The sequence below is a fragment of the Osmerus mordax genome, chromosome 18, assembly GCF_038355195.1.
Source record: "Osmerus mordax isolate fOsmMor3 chromosome 18, fOsmMor3.pri, whole genome shotgun sequence".
In the NCBI taxonomy this organism is placed as follows: domain Eukaryota; kingdom Metazoa; phylum Chordata; class Actinopteri; order Osmeriformes; family Osmeridae; genus Osmerus; species Osmerus mordax.
This window is the reverse complement of record NC_090067.1, coordinates 13,275,621-13,289,834: the sequence shown is the minus strand read 5'-3', so window position 1 is coordinate 13,289,834 and position 14,214 is coordinate 13,275,621. Positions and strand designations below refer to the sequence as shown.

General features: G+C 49.2%; 1 protein-coding gene across 3 annotated transcripts in view; it reads right to left on the bottom strand.

The window, feature by feature from the left end:
• elmo1 (engulfment and cell motility 1 (ced-12 homolog, C. elegans)) overlaps positions 1-14,214 on the bottom strand; it is a gene marked incomplete at its 3' end in the record, with an annotated part of 47,618 nt that overhangs the window by 28,449 nt on the left and 4,955 nt on the right. For 2 of the 3 annotated variants that reach the window (XM_067255626.1, XM_067255628.1), the window contains 1 exon segment: positions 5,068-5,246. 3 annotated transcript variants of the gene reach the window in all.

The following is a 14,214-nucleotide window of genomic DNA, read 5'->3' as shown; positions in this document are numbered from 1 at the left end:
GGCAGGCAGTCTTGTAGATACACCAATTGAAACAGGCCAACGAACACTACATGAATTATTCAATACTTGGGTCAGCTTGGGACAAGCAGATCATGTTTGCGTCTGATAGATAAAAGTCTTACATATTTAATCCTCTTTTTTAATGCATGAGGACTGCTTTGGTGTGTTGACTTCAGAGAAGAATAAATCAGGGGACACTACCAAGTAGGAGAACCAACCAACAGACACCAGGAAGTAGGAGAACCAACCAGGAGACACCAGGAAGTAGGAAAACCAACCAGGAGACATTTGGGTGTTGTTTTGCTGATATCTCAGCAGTTGTTTAATTTCCGATTCTCGTATGTAATCCGTCTGGTCTGGAGTGTGACTCACCCCATAATAATCAGCACGGCCCTTGTTTCCGAGGGGGCCGGTTGCCATGGGAGCCGGTTGCATCGATGAGGTTTATTAGCTGCGTGGTTCTATTCAGAGTTATGTTACCACAACCCCGCCCCCCCGTCCCCTGGGGAAGTTAGCTTTATTAAGAGCCGGTCCCTGATTCAGACCCACCAATCAAGACATTTAGAGAGAAACTTTACTCTCTTTGCTCCTGCAGCTGCACTCTCCTACCCCCACCCCCCCACCCCCATCTCCTCTTCTGAGAAAATTTTGTTTTTGTCCTCCATTCTTGGAAAGCCGGAGAAGGGGAGGGGGTGAAAGACAGAAGCGTAAACAGGAGCAGAAATAGACATTTAGTCATTTAGCAGACACTCTTATCCAGAGCGACTTACAGTAAGTACAGGGACATTCCTGTATAGACACTGGAAGATGAACACAGCAGCACCCATCTCTCTATCAACCTTCCTTCCTTCCCTCCCTCCCTCTCTCCTCCCCTTCCTTCCACCTCTGTTTTCTCTCTCCCTCCGTTCATCTCTCCCTCTCTCCTCTCCTCTCATCAAAGCTCATTCAAGTCTGCTCAGCTGGGGAAAGCATACAAATGGAGTACTCTCCCACCAGAGTTCCACTCCCAGCAACACAGCACCCCTCTGATCCCAGCTCATCACTGTTTCAAGGTGTGTGTGTGTTCCTGTGTGTGTGTGTGTGTGTGTGTGTCTGTTCCTGATTGGCTCTCCCAGGCCAGAGTCTGATAATGATGATGGCTGTACAACCAGGCATCAAATGCTGCACAGACTACATGATATGCCAATCAGGTTCTCTCTGTGTGCATGTGTGTGTGAGAGTGAGTGTGTGTGAGAGAGTGAGTGTGTGTGTGCGCGTGAGTGAGAGAAAGGGAGAGAGAGAGAGAGACACTGAACTCTGCCTGAGGGGAAACTAATATGCACAGGAGTAATCTCAACATGGTATCTTTCTTTTTCCCCTCCCCTTCAGTTCTCCCTGTACCTCTTCTCTCTCCCCTTCCTCCCTCCCTCTCTACTTCTCTCATCCATCCTGCCAACTCTTCTCTTTTATCCCTTTTTCTCTGTCCTTTTCTCCTCTCCATCTCTCCCTCTCCATCTCTCCTCCTTTCCCCTCCCTCCCCAACCCATCCCTCTCCATCTCTCCTCCTTTCCCCTCCCTCCCCAACCCATCCCTCTCCATCTCTCCCTTTCTCTCCCTCCTCCTCTCCCTCCCCTTCCAGACTGAGAGCAGAGGGGACCCTGTGATTCTGGTGGTCAGAACAGCTGTGTGGAACTCACCTCACGGCTCATGCAGATTGACCCTCCATCCCTCAGTTTAATTACAGTAATGTAGAGACCCATCCCTGCTCACAGCAGCAGGAACAGGAGTTCTGTAGCTCACTGGCCCTAATCCAGAGGAGGCTGAGCGTGTGTGTGTGTGCACGCGTGTCCAGAGGTGGATTCTTAATCTCTTTCAGGATGGTTTCAGGAAGTTGTACTGTAGTTAAACCCACGTCAGAACTCCCTCAGATAATCTGGGGGCCATGTGCGACCCCCGAGGGGAGGGGAGCTGAAAGCAGAGAGGGAGGAGAGGGAGTGGCAGAGGAGAGAAAATAGGGAGAAGAGGAGGAGAAGAGAGGGCTGGGTTTCACCTTAATAATATATGAAGAGTAAGATGAGAAGACTTGCCTTCTATGTGAAGAGAGAGGGAGGGAGGGAGGGGGAGAGACAAGGAGAGATAGGGAAGAGGGGAGGGAGAGAGGGGAGGAGAGATAGGGAAGAGGGGAGGGAGAGAGGGAAGGAGAGATAGGGAAGAGGGGAGGGAGAGAGGGAAGGAGAGATAGGGAAGAGGGGAGGGAGAGAGGGAAGGAGAGATAGGGAAGAGGGGAGGGAGAGAGGGAAGGAGAGATAGGGAAGAGGGGAGGGAGAGAGGGAAGGAGAGAGAGAAGGAGAGATGGGGAAGAGGGGAGGGAGAGAGGGAAGGAGAGATAGGGAAGAGGGGAGGGAGAGAGGGAAGGAGAGATGGGGAAGAGGGGAGGGAGAGAGGGAAGGAGGTAAGGTGTGAGAGATGAAACATAGATAAAGCAGATAGAGGAAAAGAGAACATGTGAAAGAGAAAGAGAGGGGTGATGTTGATCCTGTCGACTCGTTGGCTAAACAAAGAAAAGGCTTGGCCAATACACCAGCCTTGGTCTCATCTGTTTACAACTACCCACAAACACACACACACACACACACACGCATGCAAAACAACCGTCGATTACAGCAAGGAATCAAAGCTAGCCCAACTGGACACCAGAGTGGGTTAGGCCTCATCTCAGAACACAACACCGGCTATTAACCCACAAACCCACCATCAATCACACTCCACCATCGACAGAACTGTCCCCTTTTACAACCCCTGTGTGAAAATCAATCCTGTTAAACTTTCATAACTCCAAGGTTTGCCCTGCTGCGCCCAGAGGGGGTGGGGGGTTACTGGAGATCCTGGCAACCAGGGTGGATTTCAAACGCGCCATTGAAGCGCTTCATCTGACACCTCTACAAAGCCCCCCGCCTCGCCACAGGGCACGCTGGGAAACGTAGGATAAGGACCCCCATCTTAGCCGAGAAACAAAGACCAGGACGACACAGTCAAGAAGTATTGTTGCTGAGATCCTGACGCTGTGTCACACACACAGACAATGTTTACACACACTCCTCCCTGCTGAACCACACCCACAGGAAGGCCAGAGTCTCTGCCCACACACAGCCTCGAAGCGTTCACAAACAGCCCATTTACTGTCAGGCACACGCACACATATACACAACCGCTACAGCCCATATACTGTACCCCCCCCAACACACACACACACACAAACAAACCCTGCATGGCAGAGGCAAATCAATGACCTGTGGAAGAAAGGAAGTGGAGGAGCTGCAGGAGACAGAGAGAAACAGAAAGACAGAGAGACAGAGAGACAGAGAGAGAGACAGAGAGACAGAGAGGAATGGAGGGAGTACATCACCACAGAGAGAAAAAAAAATATTCCAACCACAACAGGGAACTGACTTCAATGTACAATACCGGCAGAGCATTCATAATCACACCCCAAACAGCACACTAGCAAACACCACACACACACACAAACGAGTGTGTATAAACACAGACAAAAAAAGAAAAATACATCATCAGTTTGTCATCCTTGGCTAGAAACAAACAAGATGTCTTTGTCCTATCTGGGTTGTTGTGGCTAGTCCCATTTTTTAACATTTCAGCCAGTCATACAAACCAGTCAGCCAGCCAGCCAGCCAACCAGACAGTCAGTCAGTAAACCAGTCAGTCAGCCAACCAACCAACCAGCTAGTCAGTTAGTCAACCAGTCATCAAGCAACCAGCCAGTCAGCCAGAGCAGGCCCCAGTCAGTGTGCCTGGTCTGGGGTGCAGCAGGCCTCCGCAGGCCCCAGTCAGTGTGCCTGGTCTGGGGTGCAGCAGGCCCCCGCAGGCCCCAGTCAGTGTGCCTGGTCTGGAGTATAGCAGGCAGGATATCCTGTCAGAGCGCGGAGGAGAAAACATCTTAGCCGCTCTCGCTCAGGAGACGAGCTGGCGAGGGGGACACAGCTCAACAACACACACATCCTGTGTTTCATATGTACGAGATTAATCACACACACACACACACACTACCACACTTGTTCAAACACACTCATTAACACACACTCACCTCAACATATGCACAGTAACACCGACGCACACTCAAACACACGCGCAGCCGAAGGCTGAGTTACAGCACACCCAACACAACGGCCGCAGTAAACCTGTGAAGATTGTCCTCTGGGTGTGTGTTAGCATGCTAGCTGGCACGTCGCTAGTCACAAACAAATACCAAAGCAACGAGAATTGTAGAACAATTGTTGAACAATCGTAGAACAAGAGTCATAAACAATTGCCCAATAAAATCCCCGTTAACAAGATTAACAGCATCTTTACAATGAGAGCGTTGGAGCTGTATTACGAGGTGCTTAAAGTACCAGCCCTCAACCCAGCATTCCAAGTCAGGATCTTATCTGGGGTAATTAAAGATAATGGGCCCAGCTTGGGGTGGATTGCATTGGAACTGTCTTAATATTTCCTTGCGACAGGATATGGAGCTATTGCCCCATCCTGCAGTGGTTTGGGCCGTTTCCCTCCAAATCAAAGCAGCAGGCGTCTCCAGCACCGCAGGTGGCATTGAAACAACAACCCAGAAACTCAAAAGTTATAGCTTTTTTTCCCCACAATATACTGAACCACATTTAATACCCATAACTGTGTGTGTGAGCACCTGAGGAGGCCAGCATTTCCATTCAGTCTGGTCTGCCCTTCCCCCACCCCTCCACACTAGCCTAGCCTCCTTGGTAAAGCACCATTAATTTAAACATTTTAAATGAATAAATAATAATAAACTCATTTAGCCGGCGCTTTTATCCAAAGTTATGTACACCACATGGGAAAATTCGAACCTGCAACCTCTTCAACAGTAAAGTGCTCTAACCACTGAGCGAAGCCCCTCCACCACTAAAACCCTGGTTAGAGAGGCAAGGCTGGGCTAACCAGGCCGCCTGCCTTCTACTTCGTGGTGGTGCCAGGGTGGAGTGGCCTTTGCACAGCGCACGCCGGTGGAGGAACCACACCGAGAGCTATGTACCGCGCCACGGAGAAGAGACTCACCCGGAAACCTTGACGACAGGCAGAGAGGAGGCTGCTGTTTCCTCGCCTCTCCACCAGGACCAGAACCTCGAACCAGGAACTAAAACCAGGAACCAGAACCAGGAGGAGACTAATCACAGGGCTTCCACACGTCAATCCTCTGCTTTGCTTGAGCCAAATACCAACAGTCACAAAACAAGACTGCTGCCTCGCCTCGGCCACAGAGGAAGAGAGTCAGAGATAAAGAGAGGGAGGGAGGGAGGGAGAGCAACAGAGAGAGATGTTAGTAGAAGCAGGAAGTAGGCGTATTTTACAGAAGAGGAAATAGGTCTGGAACAGACTGTGGTAGAGGGGAGAGAAGAAAAGTACAAAATTAAATAAAAAAATAAAAAATTAAATTTTAATTAAAAAACATTTGAAAGATAAGAAGAGTTATCTGCCGGAGAGAAGTTGGGAGGCCTTATACACAAAGCCTAGCACCTCTGTGCTAACGCTAACTGCTGTCAAACACACATACACTAACGCCACTCACTTCAACCGCTTACAGACAACCTGTCAACCAACCCCTCGAATACAGTCTGCATTCCTCTCGTGTCACGCCACGAAAGATCCAAAGGTTCAATCCCAACCGCCATTAAGTGTGTTAGTCTGAGGTAACTATTATTAGAGTTGAAACGTTTCCAAAGGAAAGTTACTCAATGAACAACACACACACACACACACACACACACACAGTTTCACTTCCACCCTCGGCTGCCCCCCTCGTTGCTGATGCAACTGAGGCAAACTGGATGTTTCTGAAACGAGTCACACACGCGAACCCGCTAGCGACACCAGTTTGAGACGTCCGCCCTGAAGTGGTTGGCACCACGGATCTTTACTAATCATTAGACCTCCAGTCATCTCATCCACAGTGGGAGGGGGGGGCAGAAAGAGAGACACCTCTCTCTTTCTCATCTCTCTCTCTTTAGAATGAGAGAAAGAGAAGGCTAGGGAAAGAGAAAGTGAGAAAAAAGAGCTATAGAGAGAAAGAGGACTAAAGAGAGAAAGAGAATGAAGTGGGCTACAGAGAAGGAGTCGATGAAGAAAGAGAGAGCCTGTGTGAGAGGTGAAGCTAGGTCAGCAACATCAGCTCTCTTTAAAGGCTTCAGTTCCACCTTCATTTCACCCTGTCCCCCTTGGAATGTTTCTGGGATGCAACCATTCAGGGGAGCGTATTTAGGGCTCGGATCTGGCACATATATGTCACTCATGTAGCTCACTGGGTCGTCTTTATCGGTCGCTAAAGTTAAGTATGCTAATTAACGAGCCCCAACGGCCATAGAACACATTCAACTTCTTCCAAGCCTACAAATATCTCCTATGCATGTCTTCACATGCTAACAATGTAGAGCTAAGGAGTATCTACATGTCACTGAAGAATTGTAGCGTGCTAGTTACTCTCTCAGAGTAATAGCAACACCACCATATACTTTCAAGAGTATATCATCCAACCTGCCAAGTACAGTACACACACACACACACTTGTTGTCGTATAGCAAACTCCACAAGTAGGCTACTTCTTCCGAGGAGCTATAGCTAAGTGCTTCTAAAAACAGCTTAGATACTGCCGTTATCGGTCTCCTTGGATATTAAACTGAAATTTACACCAGAATGAGGACAAATTGGCTTGCGGAAATGTACCTTGCCTGGGGCCTTGTAACAGACCATTTGGACAGGGAGAGGCCAGTCTGAGTGACAAAAACCAATATATGTGGCCTATGCTACAGTGTCCAGACTAGACCCCACAACAAGCTGTTTTATTTGCTAGTCCTACGGATAATGATTCGTTTAAAAGTTTTGGGACCTTATCCTGACTTTTTATTCAACACGGAGCGACGCGTGCCAACTGCCGTGTGGACACGAGCAAAACAAGTATTGAAGTAGCCTATAGTTACATCGTAACACCCACAGCCCAAACACGGATTACTTATTGCGCGCTGAACATATTGATTAATGCTGGCATGATGCTTCAAAATCTTTCAATCCTCTTAAATCCAAATGCAAACGTAAAAACTACATTTATACCGACCCGAGCAACTCCACTTTAACACGTTACATAAGCTGCCTGTCACACAAGGGTTTCTGTCAGTGCGTAGCAGAAACACCAGTTATCAAACACAATCCTTTCCAGCTTTGAAAAATATATAGGCCTACTCTTTCATTACATAACGCAAAAACTATCCAACCACGCAGAGGATAGCTATGTGAGGTTAAAAAAGACCAAAATAATACATTTCAAAAGGAAAACAGAAAACACTCAATTAGGAGTTTCTTCTTCTCAGGCACTATGCTAGTTAGCATGGTGAGATGACGATGGAGAGAGAGATGGAGAGAGAGAGAGAAAACAAGGGCTAGGCATAACCCACAGGCTGGGTGAGTCACTGACAGTGTGACCTTCTGCTCAAGGCCTTCCCAGTCCAGCAGGAAAACATAACCAGGTCAACCACACACACACACACAGAGTCCTATTTCAATGTTGCAGGGAGAGAAGCAGTCAGACAGGGAGGCGTGTGTGTGTGTTGCAGGGTAATATGGAATCTAGTACATACTTAATTTAGAAGAGGTTGGCACTTATAAACCCAACTCACTCGCTTGTGTTAAATGCAGTATCTACTTATACTGTTGTTAGCCGCACCCAGCAGAGTAGATGTAGGTGAAACTGACACTGTACCTGGTACAATATGCTATTAATATTAGCTTCTCACATACTGCTGACTCTACCTCATCACAGCAAAGTTTCAGCGTTCATTTAACACCAGGAGTGTTTATATATAAATACCACAAATTATCTCACTCAAACTTGCTGTATTTCCTGACTTCACAGGAAGTAAAATAACCTTCACAACGGCTCTTCAGACAGTCGTGTGTGCAGAGTACAGGTCAGGAGGAAGTCATTCTAAATATGGGTGAGTCAAGTCAAATAACCCGACATACGTGTTGACTCTCAAAGTGCTCCGCGAGACCGGCATCTCACTTGAACTTCCTCTCAGTTTCTTTTGCTTCTCCACTTTTAGCGTGTCAGACAACCTCCCCAGACCGCCTGGCTCAGACGGAGCTGATATGGAACCCAGGATGATAACCCTGGTGGTTATCAGGCCCTAAATCATCCGTGCCTGGCAGGTGGGGGGGAGGAGGAGGAGGGGGAGATGAATATGTCTGCTATGCTGCGTGTGGTTGTTCCCCGCAGGGCTCCTTGTGGTCGGCCTGGACTCTCACATCCTGAAGTGTTCAGCATAGTTGTGGGATGAAGACGAAGTTGAGGAGAGGGTTAGGGGATGAGGACAGATTTAAGAGGTGAGGAGAGAGAGAGAGAGGGTTGGAAGTTGAGGAGAGGGTTAGGGAATGAGGACAGATTTAAGAGGTGAGGAGAGAGAGAGATGGTTTGAAGTTGAGGAGAGGGTTTGGACAGGGACACAGTTAGATGAGGACAGGGTGGAGGGGTTAGGACAGCACTGGAGGATGAGGACGGAGGGGGAGAGGGGTGGGGAGGGAGGGAGGGGGGAGTGTTAAGTGCCTCAAACTGCACTTCCTCTGGACTTCCTTAAACTGCCCTTGATGCTGGGGGGGAGGGGGGCCTCAGAGAGCTAGCCATGCAGAAAATGTGTACCCTAACCCCTTGCGTGTGTGTTTGTGTGTGTGTAGGGACGGGGGGGCGTGCATGCAAATGTGCTCCCAGGTCACATGACCTGGGTGGGGATGAATGGGCCTTTTTGGTGTATCTGAGAGGGGAGCCATGGGAACCAGGGACCTCATTGTCCAAGGGTGAACGTGTGTAATGTGTGTGTGTGGCAGGGAGTATGTGGTGTGTGTGTGCATGTGGTATGTGTGTGTATGCATGTTCGTGTGGTATGTAAGTGATGGGTGAAAATGTGTGTTCATAGGGTGTGTGTGTGTGTGTGTGTGTGTGTGTGTGTGAGAGAGAAGAGGGAAGTGCATGAATATCAGCAGGACTAGCAGCAAAAAAAGAAAACCTCTTCATTCACAAGAAAAAACAAAAAAACACCCACATTGTAGAATGACCTTGACTACTCCAACATCAGATCTGGATCTCTCTCTCTCCCTGCCTCTCTCTCCCTCTATATCTCTCTCCCTCTCTCTCTCCCTCTCTCTCTCCCTCTCTCTCTCACTTTGAGTGGGCTGGTGTTTGAGAGGCCATTTATCTTTATGTTCCTATTCAAAAATAACATTCTATAAAAAAAAAACAGTTTCGCTTACAAAACAAAACTTACATAAAATGCATCAATTAAATTATACGACCAGACCAGCGCTTTTTCTTTTTAATTGTGTAATCGGTGTTCTGTAGGACAAATCAATAGCACTGTCACTGTGTGTGTTTCCCACCCCTGTGCAGCTACAGTAGCAGTCAGGAACATTCAGTTTCGAGAACAAACAATCCTACCATACAGTGTTCCCTGGCAAGTCAAGGATGAGATTGAAGTATATGCTGTCTCTGAGGGTGATGTTCTGTCATACTGGCTGGAAAACTGAGCAGAAATCGTTTATGAATAAGGGTCATCAAAAATCATCTCTCTTCATCTTGAGAATCTTTCAGTCCCCAGACTCCAGGTTGCTCACTTCCCTCCTGACATGACTCTGTGGGGTGTTCAGATGACCACAACCATCTCCTACTTCCCCTCGTGCTAAAATTACACTATCGGCCAAATCCATCCTCTGCCGATGTTAAATGCCCATCCCAGAACTTGTTCTCCCTGCTAAGCATCAAATCGAAGCCTACTTGTAAAGCCCTGTTAACAAGCAGTGTCACCGAGGGCTCGCGTACACTAATGGAACTGCCCCTCAACCAACCTAAACCCTCCAGGGAGACAAGGAAAAACTCAGGAGGGAGTAAATGAAAGAGACCTTGAAAGGAGAAGTTCAGTGAGGATGCTCCTCCAGAGACATTTGCTACCAGAGGCTGGGTACTGTGATGCAGTTAAAACAGAGAAAAGTACAAAACGAAAATAAGATGCAAGTGTGACTGCACGGCCATTCGTACGCAGGCCTGTGAGGGAAGTGAGAGCGTGTTTCTGTACAAGGCTGAGGAGAGTCCACGCTGTACTGAACTTTTCAGGAACACGACAGTGATTCAGATGAATGGACTCAATCACAAGGCTGATGGAGAGACAGAAAGAGAGAGAGAGAGGGGAGAGAGGGAGAGGGAGAGAAAGACGGAAAAAATGCCATCAATCAGCACGTCTTTTCATTGGAGTTTCAGCGTGGGCGCTAACCAGACTGGGTAAGAGGGTTTGGAGGAACGATCCTTCCTCCGGAGACCAGCCACTCATAATCACTTAGCATTCACCAGCTACATCTGCTAATCTCACTGAGGGTCTCCAATATTGCTTATTGGATCAACTCTGATCGTCTGGAAGACTACGGTGCCAGGTGTGTAGAAATGGAGGATCTGGGCCAGTGGACGGGCTGCTAGCTCCAGGAACCACCCTGCGTTTCAACAGAGCTGTGTTTTGTGTGGGAGCAAGTGTACAGGCTATGGGATTATGCAAGCACAATACTGTAGCTAAACGCTTAGCTCCCCTCATTCAAGTGAAAGCAACACACACACACACACGTTAATCCGTTCTCCTTGAGGAAACTAAAAACAAAAACATGATTATGATTGCGAGGATTCACATGCCTTCTCGTCTTGGCCATAAACAGAGATTCTCTTCTGGAGAGAGAGACAGAGAGAGAGAGAGAGAGAGAGAGAGAGAGATGGAGGAGATTGAGGCAGAAGGAAGAGGCAGTGTGAAATAGAGGCAGAGGGGAAAGAGGCGGAGGGGGAGAGGCAGAGTGGAGAAAGGGGGGCAGACAGGGGGGGAGAGAGGAAGACCATAAGTTCAGTAATTGTTCTCCTGCTGTGACCATAGTAACCACTACGTGTCTCACTGGAATTTGTCCCAGCAGTTTCACTATCACAAACTGCATCCTCAGCTTGTTTCGGAAAACTAAACAAACATTTACTGGGAACGGCAATGAACCATTGGAACCACCCTGCCACGCCATCCACTAAATCATGACACAGCAGTTGCACAAAGAAACATACATTTGTTACAGAACTGATGTAGTAATTCCTGTTGGTGCTTCTAAACATCTGTGAAGTCTAAATCAATGCAGGCCAGGGTTGAACTCTGGAACTTGAAGTGTTTTGTGAGCTTCAACTCTGGACTGGTTCATTGGGGTTCAACTCTGCTGAGAGCGGAGGGGCAGCTGGGGTTAGGGTCGGAGAGCACCAGGGTTGAGCCAGGTCAGGGAGTTTCCATGGTGATGGCTGTCTGGGTTTCTGGTAAACACTGCAGTAAGATACACACAACAACAAACATATAAAAACACACACACACACACAAACACACACACACAGACCTCTCTGGCATGCAAAGACCGAAGCCAAAACAAACACCTATGTGCAGACATACACACACACTACATACACACACACACACACACACACACACACACACTACATACACACACACACTACATACACACACACACTACATACACACACATACGACATACACACACATACGACATACACACATACGACATACACACACATACGACATACGACATACACACACATACGACATACACAACGACCAATGCAGTGATTGCTTTCACAAGCGATTCCCATGCAGGAAGCAACCCAGTTGTGGGATCTGTTGATGATGTTTCTATGTATCTAAGACTGTTACAGGAGGTAGCAGGATGCCTTTCAGTCCGTACAACTCATCCTCTAAGCTGCCACTCCTGATAACTGGAACCACTTTAGTCCACTAGGGAGTCAGGTGGCTGAGCGGTGAGGGAATCGGGCTAGTAATCCGAAGGTTGCCAGTTCGATTCCAGGTCATGCCAACTGACGTTGTGTCCTTGGGCAAGGCACTTCACCCTACTTGCCTCGGGGGAATGTCCCTGTACTTACTGTAAGTCGCTCTGGATAAGAGCGTCTGCTAAATGACTAAATGTAAATGCACTAGCGTGGGATTAACGTCCCACAAAAGTGATGATTTAAGGGTCATATCGCAGTCATAGCTCCGCATTAAACCCTGTATTACTAACAACTTTTAATGGAATTCTAAGTGTGTCGCAAAAAAATACGACAGAATGGCCCTTTAAAACATCCCTCCCACTGAAAGAGGGCTGTTTGGGTCTCTAACGGTTCCGGGCGCCAGTCATCCTGTGTGTCAGCTCCGGAGCACTGTGTCACCGGATCCCCGTTGGTTTGAACTAGCCTAGATTGAGACCTGCACTGAGCTAGGGAACATTTGGGATTGATTTGTAGCTATTTTTACATGTCCTACTTGAAAATAAACGGCTGTTTTTGCACAGCCACCACACAGGGGCAGACAGCGATCAAACAGCAAGAAGGTTGTCATCTGGACGAACCAGTTTGACCGGCTTGAGGGAAGAAAACGACTGTATTTTCCGGTGGGTCTCGTGGAGAAGCTCCATCCTACAACCTACACCCTGATGGTTAAAAACACTCAACCGTTTCATAACGTAAACGTCAAACATGAGGCCTGAAGTACACGCACTCTCCATACAGCACAACGACAAAATCACTGCAGGTCGTCACCACTGTACAACCGTTACTATTATCAACCTCCACAAAGACAGCAGCTCTCTGAACAATAATCATCGTCTTAGTTTGAAGCCGACAGAGTAGAACAAGCAGTGTTCAACCACTACAATTAGAGCAGTTCTGATGACTATGATCCTACAGTACAGCGATAACCTGGTGTTGGTCTTACAGTAGGAGCGCGGCTACATTACTCTAGGCTACAGCTGTACACCAGCACCTGCTGTTAGCACGCAGGTGCATCCAGCGTTCAACTCCAACATGTAAGGATGACTGTCAACGTGAGACGTGGGAGGGGAGTGGGGAGGGTGAGAGGCCAAGAGGAGGGGGGGGAGTGGTGAGCAGAGGGGAGAGAGGGGGATAGTGAGAGGCAGAAAGGGGAAGAGGGTGGGGTGAGTGGCAGAGAGGGGGAGAGTGAGGGGGGAGAGGGGGAGTGAGGGGGAGAGTGTGTGAGGGGTAGAGACAGAGAGGGAGGTTAACCCAGGATGAGCTAGAAGGAGGGGGGGGGGGGGGGTGTGAAGGCTGTGAAAGATTGTAGTGACTCTAGAGATCCAGTCTGTGACTAGCACCCTGCACCAGACAAGGAGATCCAGTCTGTGACTAGCACCCTGCACCAGACAAGGAGACACTGTGGTCAACTGGGGCACACACTCTCTCACACAGAAACACACACACACAAAGAGGTGCAAGCACTCAAAGAGGGTCTCAGATACACACTCAGAGGCGTGAACACACACGCACACACACACACTCTGCACTGCCAGCTGTCCTCTTGCCCCCCCCCCCAGGCCCCCCAGCTGTGGCTGATACATCAACTAACCCCCCCCCCCCTCCTCCTCCTCCTCCCTCCTCCCCCCAGGTTTGGGTGACTTCCAGAGCAGTATGGGTTTTACCAAAACAAAGCCCCACTCCCCCCCGCCTCCCCAGACTAGCAACCACAGGGACCTCTGCAGCACAGACCATAATGTTATTCGTCACACTCCACACACACACACACACACACCCTGTCTCCAGTACAGGACCTCTGCACAGCTGGCTACATCACTTTCGCACTGTCGCATGTGTTTTAACTGAAAGTGGGTTTTCTGTGTGTGTGTGTGTGTGTGTGTGTGTGTGTGTGAGACTGTGTGTGTGTGTTTGTGCTAGTGTCCGAGGCCTGAGAGACTTCTCCAGTAGAGGCCACACCCTGCATCTCCTACTCACCCCCCTCACTGGGGTTTAGAGGGCTGGGTGGGGCAGCCCTGCTGGGTGGGTACAGCCCTGCTGGGTGGGGCAGCCCTGCTGGGTGGGTACAGCCCTGCTGGGTGGGTACAGCCCTGCTGGGTGGGGCAGCCCTGCTGGGTGGGTACAGCCCTGCTGGGTGGGGCAGCCCTGCTGGGTGGGTACAGCCCTGCTGGGTGGGTACAGCCCTGCTGGGTGGGTACAGCCCTGCTGGGTGGGGCAGCCCTGCTGGGTGGGTACAGCCCTGCTGGGTGGGTACAGCCCTGCTGGGTGGGGCAGCCCTGCTGGGTGGGTACAGCCCTGCTGGGTGGGGCAGCCCTGCTGGGTGG